Genomic DNA, 14507 nt, shown 5'->3' on the forward strand with positions numbered 1-14507 from the left:
AATATTTTACCCCAGGGTGAATCAGACATTTCTTAGTGACCTCTTTTTGTTCATGAACAGATTTTTCAAGTCTGCATTTTTACTGATTGACATGCTGAAAGATAAAGTGGGAAATTATTTCATATATATGTATATCATATGTATATATGCAATTTCTAATACTGTAATAAATATGTATTTTTAACTTATGTTATTTATTATTACTTTAGATATAAACTTACAGGTTTTTCAAACTATCTTATAAAATTCTCTATAAGTTACTAATTCACCATAATCCTCATTTCATTTTGTCCTTCATTATTTTGTGGGAAGATAACAGTTTTTAAAGTTAACATGGAAACATAAATTTATGAGACTAAGCAGAAAAGTTAGGAATAGTAAGAGTAATGTGGTGATATTTTCAGTGAGATAAAAACACAAGAAATTAAGTAGCTAAAATAACGTGAAGCTAAACACTTCAGCTATAAATTATATTTCATTGCTTTAGAATCTAATAAAATTTAAGATAAGGTAAAATATTAAGCGTTTATCAAAATAAATATGTTAACTATTAAAATTCTCAATATGTTCAGAATATACCAATTAAAATGGCATTATAAAACTTTGTTAGATGAGCAAGTAATTTCTATTATTTAGCTGAAATCTGTATATATAATAAACGATAATAGTCAAATTACATCTGGCTTACTACTATTGATCAGCAGCATCTATGTCATAAACATGTGACTGTTAGCAAGCTCTCTACTATAGACCCCAACAGTTAAAACCAGAAATAGACAAGACTTAACTCATGCTCTAACTAAAACCCACTATGCTAATGTTTTATCATATGTTCTTGCGGCAGTGATGAAAGTGTTTGCAAAGGCTCAAACATCCCAACTGTCAGATCAGAAAGCCCTGATAGCAATGGAATGCCTGGAAGACCACACCCCACATGTCCCCTTCCATGCCCATGATCATGGGCTGAATATATACTTACCTCTACCCACGATCACGTGCTCCCTGCCTGTTCTCTTGCACATACATCATCATTCTTTCCCTATAGACTGGAGGTGTCCATCTTGTGTGAGAAGGTCAGTTGTTATAGCTTGAGCCTGTGACCTTCCCTGGCTGCTGACACCCAAAATAATTTTCTCCCCATACCTTTCCCAAACCCTAGTCTCTTGAGTTATTGGCTTCTCTTGCAATGTGTTTACCCTGAGTTTGTTTGGCAACAGTGTTGGCAAACACAGCCAGGAGCTACGCTTTAGATTTGTCCAACCCCCTTGAAATTCTCTGGGACAGAGCAGTTGGTCCCTGCAGGGCACCAGGGCTCACCCATTCGTTTCCTGAGTTAGCAGCTGTGATAGTCTTTCAATAACATGACCATGTGTTTATACTGTGGTATATAGAGAGTTATAAAGAAGGTACTAAAGAAGTGCTGATTAAACTTACACAAATATATGAGGTAGAAATTTCCATTATCACTTTTGTCTGGGAATATAAACTAATGGACCTAAACATATCTATGTTTCAGGATTTCTTTTCCTTTAGTGCCCGCAGTTCTTGGCCACACCAGTTCAAAGAATGAGATAGACCAGATGAAGCGTGGTGGGCAGCAAAGCAAAGTTTATTGAATAATAGTACAAAAGTCCTGAAGGGGGAGGGGACCCAAGAGGGTTGCTGTTGGAGTTTCTAAGTCTAGTGGTTTTTATGAAAATGTTGGCAGGCTATTTTAATCTGATTAACCCTCCATGTGCCCATCTGTCACCCAATCATGTTTTTGTCCCTTTGCTCGTCTACCTGTCAGGTAGTTATTTACGTGGGAAAGGGTGGAAGACTCTTTTCATGGTGGTGTAGAATAACATGATGGGGTCTTTTTTCTTTTAAGGGTAGTCTCCTTTTAGGATGGAGCCCCTTGCCCCTGCCTGCCTTTCTTCTGACTATCCTCTGTTATCTACTTAAAAAAAAAAAGTTAACCAAAAATAATACAAGAGTACCTCACAATTTTTTTATCGTCATTTGGATCATCTTAAGTTTTTGCCTGTGACAATTGTGTACCATATAAATACACTCAAATGACTTTTTTCCTTATAAGGTTTGTGCTCAAATCTGAGAATAAGTGCTGATTATAAGAATCATATATTTGGATGATTGAGTTGATTTGTTGGCTCATTTGTAGAAATGTTCTGAAATCATTAAGCATTGAGTTCATTATTAAATTCACATTGCATACAATAAAGAATTTCTATAAATAAGATGAAAGAATCTGAAGGAAGAAATGAGAAATCCAATGGAGTAAGAGGCCACAGTAGGCATGTGTAGGGGCCAGGGGCAGAGCATCCTAAGATGGGCCACTTTGGTATGAACATTATTTTGAGTTAAAAGTAGTCAAAACCCAGCACTTTCGGAAAAAGCTCTTTACCTCCCCTCAATGGCCTGCTTGTACCAGGATGAAAGCTATTCACAGAGAGTCTTCTTTATCTAAGAAACTTTTCCACAACTTATCCACAATAATAGAGCAACTTTTATTTTCTGAACATCTCCTTTCACCTTCCTGCTAATGGTCTTTCTCCCCTTGGTATCCTCAGAACTTTATTCCTCCCCTTATCTCAAATAAGCATCTTGACTGTCTTTGGAATTTCCATGAGTGTGGATTCCCCATACGTAAGCTATTAAATTTGATTTTCTCCTGTTAATCTGTCTCATGCCAATTTGATTCTTAGTACAACTAGAAAGAACTTGAAGGACAGAGGAAATTCTTCCTCCCTAAACATATTAAAATTGTCCCCAAGAAAGTCTGCTTTCTTCAAGGTTGTCATTATCTCTTGGATAAATGTCACTGAGAATGGAATTATTAACCCTCCTTGAGGGGAAAACTAAACCAAACCAAACCCAACCAAACCCAACCAAACCAAAACAGCTACATAGGGTTAGGTATCGCCCCAGAAAAAGTGTATAATGTTTGATATACAAATCAGTAACAAAATGATTTACTATTATTCATGGAAAAAGCTCATGTTTGTTTTTAGTTTTTCTGTGAACACTGAGAAGACTGGAGAACAATATTAGTAAATAAAATAGTTTCTTTGTAATAGAAACCAGCCAATATAAAAATTAATATATCACAGGGTGCCTGGGTGGCTCAGTCTATTGAGCATCTGCTTCTTTGTTTCAGCTCAAGTCATGAGGTTCAGCATCTACTTCTTAGTTTCGGCTCAAGTCATGATCTTGGGGTCATGGGATTGAGCTCTTCATGCTCCCCCAACTCAGTGGGGAATCTGCTCAGGTTCTCTCTCTCCCTCTGCCTCTCCCCCACTCTTGTACACTCTTTCTCTCTAAAATAAGTAAATCCTAAAAAAATAATCACATACATCTATAAATCTATAGATATAGGCATAGTATAGATATGTATATATTATATAACATATTATATATTATGTTGTATATAATTATATATTATTAATTAGCATATATTTGAAAGTACTTGCTTACATACTCAGATTTGTAGTAAAAACTTAAGTGCACAGTCAGTAAGCTTTACTGTTACTAAATTCTACTCTATGGAAACTCCCAATGGCATTGTGAAAATCATCCCAGAATTAGTTTAGCATGAATATATGTAAGTCTAACTTATATTTTGCACTATATGCAATTAAAGTGGAATTGGTCCCAGTGCTAATATTATACCATTGTTTTTATTTTCTGCCTAAAATTTTATAGCATAACTTCTAGCAATATTATGTCCTTGTGCATAAAGTGTATAAATACCTAATTTTTTTTCTTATTATTTGACATTCATTCTACTATTGAGGGGGAACAAAATAGGGCAACCAAAACATGCGGCTTTGCCATGTAGATTATTTTGAGCTAAAGGCAGTTAAGACTCAGTAGTCTCAGGAAAAGCTCTTACTTCTCCCTTAACCATCTAAAATACTTTAGATAGGGGGCCTGACCTAGAAAGAGAGCTATTACCAGAGATAATTTTTTTTATCTGAAAGGCTTACCTGCATGGCAGGGCAAACATCTAATACCAAACAGCTCCTCTATTTCTGTTCCTGTGAATCACCCTCCTCCCCTTTGAAGCTCCAGACCCGTCTCCCATTGCTTAGCTCAAAATGGCATATAAGACTCAATTGCCTGACTACCTCTTGTTCTCCTGCACATTCAAAATTAAATTTGCTTTTCTCTTGTTAATCTGTTTTTTGACAGCTGAATTATTAGACCAGTCAAATAAACTAGAAGGGAAGAAGCGAAAAATTTTCTGCCTCTACACTGCATTACTTGTGAATATTCCTATTTTTTACATTATTTTGTTGTCTAATTTTGTCATTTAATTGTAGCAGAACTACAATTTTGAAGACTCCCCCTTCTCTTCTGCTTTGAATTGTTTAAAAGAAAGGTAATCTATACATAAGAAACCCTGACTTACCGCTCAAAGCAAACTATGTTAACATGCTGTCGCGTAACTCTCAAACACAATCTAAAGGGTAAACTGTAACCAAGATAATCATCAATATTGTTTATAGGGAACTTAAAGGAAACTTAAACTGATGCCAACTCAAAAACTCATGACAATCAAGTGACTACAACTGGGGACTTGCTCAAGACAGACAGATAACCAGGACTGGAGCCTACAAGTTCCTCTGAAGAGTTATAATTAGCCTTTGACTTTATCTGCTTAAACTTTGAGACTTGTTTCCCCTTCCTTTCCTCTTTAAAATCCTCTGTCCACACCAAAGTGGTAGGACAGTTATTTGGGACATTAGTCCACCACCTTCTCTGCTAGCCAGCTTTCTCAAATAAAGTCATATATTCCTGCTTTAAGAACTTGTCGCTTGACTTGTTGGAGCAGATTGAACTTGGGTTCAGGAACATCTTGTTTTGAATTATGATTACCTTATGCATATATTTCAATTTTTTTCTTTAGAATATTTACCTAAGTTTTCCTCCAATAAGCAAGCAGTACTTTTTTTGTTTCCCTCGGAGATGATAGTAAAGCTTAGAAACCCACTTTCAGACTGTGTCTGGTAATAATTTATCAACTGTCATGGTCTAACACACCCTAGTAATTTCTGCAAGTGTCTGGGGACCTGTTTGGGCATCTATTATAAGGGATGAAATGCCAATAACCCGGTATTCTTCTGTCACCGTGGTTACTGTCACTCCCAAGAGTCTCACAGTCTCCATTACACTACAGAGGTTAATGCAAGCTCGAGATAACAGTCCCTGCCAAATTTCACATCGACTGGGCTTATTTTCCATAGAATTGATTAAATTTTAGAGAAAACAAGAAAGACTTCCTGGTTATCAAAATTATTCAAAAAGAGAAAGAAATGGAGAGTGAGATTTTAAGAATTTTTTTAATTAGAATACTATTAGAATCATTTAAAAAATATCTTCCTGCTTTTCTCTTCTCTCTGCCACCCAAACCTTTGCTTCAACAAGACTTTCATCTAAGATGCTGGAGATGGCAAAAACAGTGTCATTATTCTTACTGTTGATCTATTAGTATAATCTCAATGCATGTGTTCATCATCACACAAAATAGTAAATATTTTATTCAATTGTGTGAAGTTATAACAGCCTTGTAAACTACTTCTGGAAGTTGGTAATTACATTCTGTAAGGTAACCTTTAAGTTTAACATTATAAAATAAGGTCACAGCAAGCCATAAACATATTTTAGTTTTACTTAACAAAACCTTCCCCTACTAAAAATAGTATTTTTACTATTGCCACTAATTAACCTTGGATAGTTACATTTTCAACTCCTTTGCACAGAAGGGTAGAAAACCATTTCGTATCCTTTTAATGCACTATATCATTTAATTGCATAATCTTATACTAACAGGGGCTCAAATAAAAATTAATTTACTAAATCAATGCCTTTATGTACTTTTATAACACAGTTTAAAGGAGGTATATTTGCAATGTGTCAGCGTTGATTCTTGGAAAGAATCTTGGTTGCATATGCTTAGTTTAGAAACTTCCTGCAGACACAAATACTGTAGGCTGCCTGACAGACGTCAGAGCTATAGAATATATGAGAAAGAAGAAATTGGAAGGATTAAGAGTTTCTTAGGAATAACAGTTTCACAAAAGGCCTCCAAATCTCTAATTACCACTGAATGCATTGCTTTGTAACTATTGTTGACCTATCTTGTTTTGACTGCTTAAGAACAAAAGCTTCTTTAGTTTTCTTTGCTTCTGGTTCTTTGAGTAATGAGGGTAGCACTGAGCCACCTGCAGAGCAGGAGGTGGTTAAATGAATTCTAAAAGGCAGGGGGAGAGAAGAAAAAAGACAAATGGTGCAAAAATATTTAACTATTGATTAAATAAATCTCAAATATTTACTCAGAACATGCATTTGAAATTCCTCATTAATTTGAATGAAATTATTTGCTATTTAACTAGTATAATCCTAGTAGATTCTGGGTCTTCCCCAAAATATCTGATAAAAAGAGAAAAGGTGAAAAAAGAGATAAAGAAAAATATGGACCTTCTGTACAGTCGATGCAGAAAAATATGTAATATGGTCAGATTATCCTAGTGAATATGAACATCCCCTGACTTTAATATTAATTTGTACTGCTGAGTAAAAGTTCTGAAATAAGCATTTTAATTGTCAGAAAATTTTAATATTAAAGTATGATATGTTTTCTAAATGAATTATCCATTTAGAGTAAAAATTAGGTACTTTTTTTCCACATACATTTTTTTTTAAGTTTTGTGTTGAATAAGTCTGAATACATTTATTCACGGAATAATTTTTTCCTTATCCCCTCTTTATTCCGATGCAACCTCTTTTCCTTGAGACTCTGATGCCAGGAACTAAATTAAAATGGGAAAACTATTAGATAAATGTTATTGAAATATATGGTTTCAATATCAAAATATCCTTTATTACTAAACAAGATGCATGTGATATGTATGTTTTACCATTTTTAAAGGGATTAATATTTAAAGTGATTTAGTGAAAGAAATTTGATTTGAAGGAAAAAAATTATTTGCTGACAGATATTGTTATCCTTTAAATTTCTCCTGAATGTTTTCAAAACCGTTGGAATTTGCAATTAAGTTTTATCACATTCCAGCTTATATTATTTTCAGAATCTCTTCTGGTGTGAAGTTTTTTCATATGTAAAGTGGATATTATATATATTCCTCCAAAAACCAAAACATGAGTGGAGGTCTGTAGCATCTACTCTTTAAAAAAATTTTTAGATAAAATTTTTATAATTTTAATCAAATTCATGACATAAATTTAACTATTTTAAAGTCCATCTTAAAGTGAGCAAGTCAGTGCCATTCAGCATATTCACAGTGTTGTACAATCACAACCTCCATCTATTCCAAAATATATTAATCACCCCTCTAAAAAAAATCTGTATCTATTAAGCAGTTACTTCCCATTCTCCCATCTCCCAGCCACTAGCAAACACCAATCTGCTTTCTGTTTCTACAGATTTACCTATTCTAGATATTTCGTATAAATGGAATCATACAATACACAGCCTTTTCTGTCTGGTTTCTTTCACTTGGCATAATTTGTTTTTGAGGTTCATCCACAGTATTGCATGCATCAGCACTTCATTCCTTTATATGGCTTAATAGTATTCCATTGTATTCACATACCATAATTTGATACCTGTTCAGCGAGACATCTAGGTTGCTTCCATGTTTGGGCTACTGTGTAGTGCTGCTTTGAATATGCATGCATGTGGACTCTTTTGGGTACCTGTTTTCAATGCTGTGAGTAAATATCTAGGAGTTAAATTGTGGGATCAAATGGCAATTCTATCTTTGAATATATGTGAGACACTGCTAAACTGTTTTCCATAGCAGGTGAATCATTTTACATCCCTACCAGCAATATATGAGGGTTTCCATTTCTCTACATATTCATCAACACTTTTTTCCCCTTCTTTTCTTACTTCTCTTCCTTTCTTCCTTCCCTCCTTTTCTCCCATCCTCTCTTCCTTCCTACCTCCTTTTCTTTTTCTTTGTCTTTTGGTTGCAGCCATGCTAGTTGGTGAAAAAAAGGTATCTTGTGGTTTTTATTTGTATTTTCCTAATGAGTAATGATATTAAGCATATTTTCATGTTGTAGAACCTAACAGAAATGGAGTTATTTATGTCAAGGGCCAAATAGAAACAGTGAGTACAGGCGCATAATGAAAATTTCATCTAATCTTTATAGGAATTTACAGCTCTTCTCGGAGATCAGCAGAGGATACCAGCCAATCCCCAAATGCCTAGTCTGTTCATGCCATTTCTAGACTTCCTTGTTCCTCTGACTCAACTACTCTGATCCAAATAAGAAAGAAGACTAAAAGACAACTAACCCAAAGCCAAATAATTTTGTATTTGTCCCATAAAAATCCTTTAGTCTGTAAGCAACCCAGACCTCACTGCTCCCATATCCTTGAGTTTCCTGGCTTGTAGGCTGAAAGCCTTGCAATAAACCCATTTTTCTACTCTGTTTTATTCAGTAGTCAGTATGTTTTTTGATCATGTACTCATTAGTCATTTGTATATCTTCTTTGGAAAAATGTCTGTATACAACTTTCTTCCATTTTTTAATTGGGTAGGTTTTATTGTCTTTGAGATGTAAGCCTAGATCCTTTGTCATAAGTGGTTTCTGAAGGCACTTCTCTTCCAGCTTGGATATAGCTAGTGTTTTGACAGTTTCTTGAATTCTGAGAGGCAGAGGGGGAGGGGAAGCAGGTAGGGGCTAGGAAGCAGGAAGGGGAAATGAAGGAAAATCTCTCTCAATTTTTGCGGATTTGGCTCTCTGATGAGGCAACCCTTCATCAGGCCAATTAAAACTCTGCCTTAGCCTTCACATCCTGCTTGCCCTGTGTCTAGAGAGGGCAAATTTAGGAGAAGAAGAGGAGAAAATTTAGAGTATTTGCAGGTCTTTTCTGAGAATGTGTCCTAACTTGGGCATGAATATGATTTTTAAAATTCATATGCATGTACAGTTTTTAGAGTGCCCTCATTTCCCAAAGAAACTCTTGTTGCAGCTTTTCCTCCCAGGCATTTGGCACTCTGTCATTTGCTTCCATTGTAATCTTTTGCCCCAAGTGGCTATGGTTTTTCATTTGCCTTACAGTGTTTTTGAGGCAATCCCACAGATTTTCAGACTTGAGTGAGTTCTGAGTCAGACTAAACAAAGACAAATTCCTTGCCTCAACACTTCAGACAGAGGCAGCCTCCACAGAAGTTAGAACAGACAAAACAATTCTTTGAGAATAAGCTCTGCTCTGTACCTTCTGGAGCCAGAGCTCAGAGACTCATTTGGGGACACAGGCTGCCATCTTCAAGTCTGCAGCTGAGCTGGTAAGAAGGTATGAAAGGGCAAGTGAAAAGCCAAAAAGCATTACCACCATTTTAAAGTTGTCTTTTTCTTGAGTCAGCATTTGCTTGGTGGCTATAAACCTTGCACTATTTTCCAGAATTCTGACAAAACTGATGGCAGTTTCATTGTTTTTGTGGAGCATTGGTCCCTTGGAGCTATTTATTACACCATTTTCATGGACATCACTCACTTACTTGTTTTTAAATCATAGAATTTCCTTTCAAGGATAATCTTTATATACTTTCTACTGACTGATCGTGAAGACCGCATGCAGTTTCTGCTTCTCCCCTTGGAGGCCAGGAAGATACTCTAAACGGGACAGTAAAAATGTCTTCAGCAACCCAGATAACTCATTTCAAATTTCCTACAATATATCAGGAGTTAACATTTTGAAAGCATGGTTAAGCCATACACAAGTAAACACATGCTTTTTATTATTCTGTATTCAAAATGAAACTAACTTATTTCTTTCCAAACACTGTAGTTCCCATAGTCCTATTGTCTCATGAGCACATTGTGCTCTAAGTTTAGTCCCAACAAAATTGACATATTAAAAAAATAAAATAAAAAACTAGGAAAAGAGAGCTGCTTTAACTTAATAAAAGCCCAGGCATGGAAACTCTCTACATTTTTGTAATGACTCTGAGTATGCAGAATATTGAGGCATTTGAGATGACTGTAAAATTCTGTCTTTGATATGCACAAGCTGACATGCAAAGCAGGCATCCAGGGTATCCTGCCGGGTAGGTGATGAGGTGTTACACTGCAAGAAAGCTGTCTAAATATGAGAGCTCAGTTTTTGAAAATTATTCATGAACAGATAAGAGATGAAATCACAAGAGGAGAAATCCTTCAGCAGTGAGGATATAGTGACAAAGTGAATCCAACCCAGGTATAGGGTATATTTTCTTTAGAATAAGTGGAAAAGGAAAACACTGAAGATGTAAATTGGAGGAAAATAGATTACAAATATTTAAGCTTCCTTGTGTAATTCTTAATAGGGGAATTTTAATTCTGAATTTCAAAAACATGTATATAAATTAATCCATATAGATGTTTGGATAAACTAAGTGTAAGTACAGTTGTTTGTTTGTTTGTTTTTTTAAGATTTTATTTTTTCATCAGAGAGAGAGAGCACAAGCAGGGGGAGCAGCAAACAGAGCAGGTCGAGGGAGAAGCAGGCTCTCTGCCAAGCAAGGAGTCCTATGTGGGACTCGATCCCAGAACCCTGGGATCATGACCTGAGCCGAAGGCAGACGCTTAACTGACTGAGCCACCCAGGCATCCCTGTAAATACAGTTTTATTTCCTTCTCTACTAGCTTTCTTCTATAGTCTGTACTCTCAGACAACCAAAAAGAAGGCATAATGTGAATGACACCAATATTTGTATCTATACATCAAGTATATTTCTCTTCTCTCCCTCTGATGATTCCTTAAGAAAAAAGAGTACCAGAGTGTACAGAGGTAGAAGGAAAGGGAATAATTGTTGTTACAGAGACTTTGACACATTTTTGGAAAATGAGAGGCAGATGGAAACTTAAGGCTACATCAAAGATATTGGAGGGAGTCACGGTCCAGTGCACACATAGGAGAAGGCTGCAGTAACACTGTTTGCCCCAGCAGAAGCCTAGAGAAGCAGCAGCCTAGGAAGAGAGAGGATGGAGATGCGGAATAAACAGCAGAGAAAGGTATTAAATGACAGTTATGCCAATGGCTGAGATTTGTGCCAATCATTCTTCTTACCTTTTAACTTCACCCACATGTTGTGTAGAATCATTTGCCGTATGGCCATGGCTCCCAGAGCAAGTCTTTTCAAAAGTGGAATGATCTGCCTAGAAATCCTACTATAGTTTTAATCAGGCCAAAATAAATTCATCATCTGCATTTTACTAATTTTAGGTTGATCTTAGGAGTCATCATTGTAAACATGGCTCTAATATTAGGCTTGCTACTGGAAACACCGTTCCTACAAACACAAAATGCCACACTGCCACTCCAGCTCACAAGAAACAGCTATTATGAAATTATATATATATAATATACATATACAAATATACATAATATATGTAATATACTTATACAAATATACATAAATATATTTATATATATTTATGTATGTATGTATTTTCCCAATAAACCTATAACTGTTTAGAAAATATTTAGAAAGTGGTTAAGAGAACCCTGTCCCAGAAATTCTAATCTAATAGGTCTGGCATAGCATCATGTAATTCATAAAAACTCCCTGATGAATGATTTTAATGAATAGCCAGAATGAAGAACAATATCTATAGTTATGAAGAGATAACTAATAATCCCCAGGTATAGTACATACTTCAAAGATTTTTAGAACATAAAGAATGTGTGTGTGTGTGTGTGTGTGTGTATACATATATATTTGATTTTCATTAAACTGGTATCATATATTCTTTATCAATAATAAGTACTAGAAAACAATGGAAAATATTACAAGGAGAAATCAAATGGAATGTAGATTTGATACTCAGTAAAATGCAAATCAAACGTAAGATCAGACAAAATAAATATTAAGATAAGCAAATACTTCACATAGACCCACCCATATGATCTCATTTTACATTAATTATCATTTTTAAAGTCCTAGCTCCAAATACAGTCACATTCTGAGATACTGGGGGGTTAGGACTTCAACAAATGAATTTTAGTGGGGTATAATTCAGCCCATAATACTACGGTAACATGCCTTAGCTATTCCACTGTCTCCATTAATATTACTCTACTTTTCAAGGAGTCTCTGGTCCTAACAGATGGCTTAATTGTTCATTACTGAACTTCATAAAAGACCCATCAAGTCTCTAACGGAAAGCATCAACAGACAGTTTGTGTCCTAAGATTCCTTGAGCCCCCGCCTCAAAATCCTCACCTTGTTTTTTCCATCAATCCAGAACTAAACATATCATGATTCTTACCCAATCCTAATCAGCCTACCAGCACTGAAAGTCTTGCCTTGAACCAAACCTCTAATTGTCTATAAAATCTGATTTTGCAACCTCACTCCAAGACACTTTCCAAGCTCACAGTTCTCTTTGACCCCGATGATCAATAAAGTTGGTTTTCTCTTATCAACAAGTTGTGCTGTTGATACTTGGGGATTACAGGGGAGGAAAAATATGACCTTTTCTTCTACCTTCCTCCTAGGTTCTCTGACTGGACCTTGTACATTAGATTGAAAAAAGACAGATGAACAAGAGGAGAACTAACAGAGTTTGTTAATGTGTGCAGACATGTCAGTGATGAGTAACTCAAAAGAGTCGTTAGAACTTGAATTTATATAACATCTTAAAGAGAGAAAAATACATTTGTAGAGAAGTGACAAGCACAGGAGAAGGGGTTTAGGCTTTTAGAGTGCGGCCAGTTGTGGGAAGGTAAATATATGGAGACACAAATGGAGTAAGGCTGGTTTGTGCAGCTTGATCTCAGCACCTACTTTCCATCTTCTTCGTGGCCACAAAACTTCCCCAGGAGAGATTTATGGCAGTCCTCATTTCTTAGAAGTTTCTCCTTGTAGTGAGATCAGGGAAGCTCTGGGAAGATTTCTGTCTGCTTCTTGTTGATTCTCATTTGCCTCTAGCTCAAAATAATGTTCATGCCAAAATGGCATATTTTCGGGGATGGCATATTCCAAATCCCTCCAGAATCCAACATTCTACAACTTGCAATAGGATTGTCTTATACATGTGGTATAAGACACGTATTTATTATTAAAAATAGTAAGATGTATTAAAAATAATTTTATTATTAAAAACAAAAAGACATGTATTTATTAACAAAAATGGAATCATAAATATCATTTATAAAAGTGGAAAAAGGCTATTGTATACTTGAGATAAAACAATATCAAAGTCATGTTCCAATTATGATGCAATTTGTGGCATAAATTTTCAAAAGTAATTATGTACTATGTAAAGAGAGCCATTTTGCCTTGATGTTTCTAACATTCTCATTCAAATTGACAGGTTTAATGACTTCTAATATATATCATCCATTCTTTCCCATGAATCATCTTGGTGGATAAAATTTATATAATCATAATTTTATAAACACTGTGCATTGAATTTTAATTTTTAGAATCAACTTACAGACATTTGTGAGGGAAATAAATTTTACCAACAAAGAGAGTCCTCCATACTGATATAGAAAGGAGAGAACACAATTTATTATTGAGAAGACAATCTGACTCCATGCTTGCAGGTAGTCACTGAGAGACAACAAAGTCCAGACAAAATCTCATGCAAGTTTACATATACCAACATAGAAGGAAAAAATCAATAAAACTTTTTTTTATCTCCTTGAGAGACACATATTTTACCTGTTACAAAGTGTCCTGTAAAACTCAGGAGGGATTCCAAAGTTAATTTCAGGGTATGTGTTTATAGCTCCAACAGTCAGAAGACCTGAGATCTTGCAGTGCAAGATATAAAAACTGAACCTATTATTGAGTCTTTCATATTTCAAGGAACATCCTGGTAATGGGGGAGTGGGTAACTGCCTCACCTTTGTTATACAGAAAATTTCATTTTATTTACTCTTTTTTTAAAGATTTTATTCATTTATTTGAGAGAGAGAACCTGTGCGTGAGCATGAGTGTGGGGGAGGGGCAGAGGCAAGGAGAAGCAGGTTCCATCCCAGGACACCCGTATTAGGACCTGAGCCGAAGGCAGACAGCTAACCAACAGAGACACCCGGGGATCCCTCATTTTATTTACTCATAATCAACTCCTCAAAACTTTCAAAATGTGTTATAGACTTTGACAACCTATAGGAAATAAAATCATTGCTAGAAGTTGGAAGTTAAAACTATTTGGAAATAGATGAAAGTGTAGAAGCACTTTTCTCTCTCTCTTTTCTCTCTCTCTCTTTTTAACATACAAGGAGACTGTCTAAAATTGATGGATTAAGAAATACAAAACTATCAAAAATATGTGGTATATTTGGGAGGTAGTTTAAGTAAGACCATTTCCCATAAAGTTATTTGAGTAGATATTTTTCAAGTTTGATAAAGTAAGATATAAGGATATTGTCAAGATTGCAGAGATGACTACCAACAGAATTAAGAAGAAAGATTAATATGAGTATGCATCTGGTAGTGGGACTAGATAAACTGGATAATGAAATGGCTCATTAGACC

Source organism: Callorhinus ursinus, unplaced genomic scaffold, assembly GCF_003265705.2.
Source record: "Callorhinus ursinus isolate GAN/ISIS: 27379988/994484 unplaced genomic scaffold, GSC_fseal_2.0 scaffold1, whole genome shotgun sequence".
Classification (NCBI taxonomy): domain Eukaryota; kingdom Metazoa; phylum Chordata; class Mammalia; order Carnivora; family Otariidae; genus Callorhinus; species Callorhinus ursinus.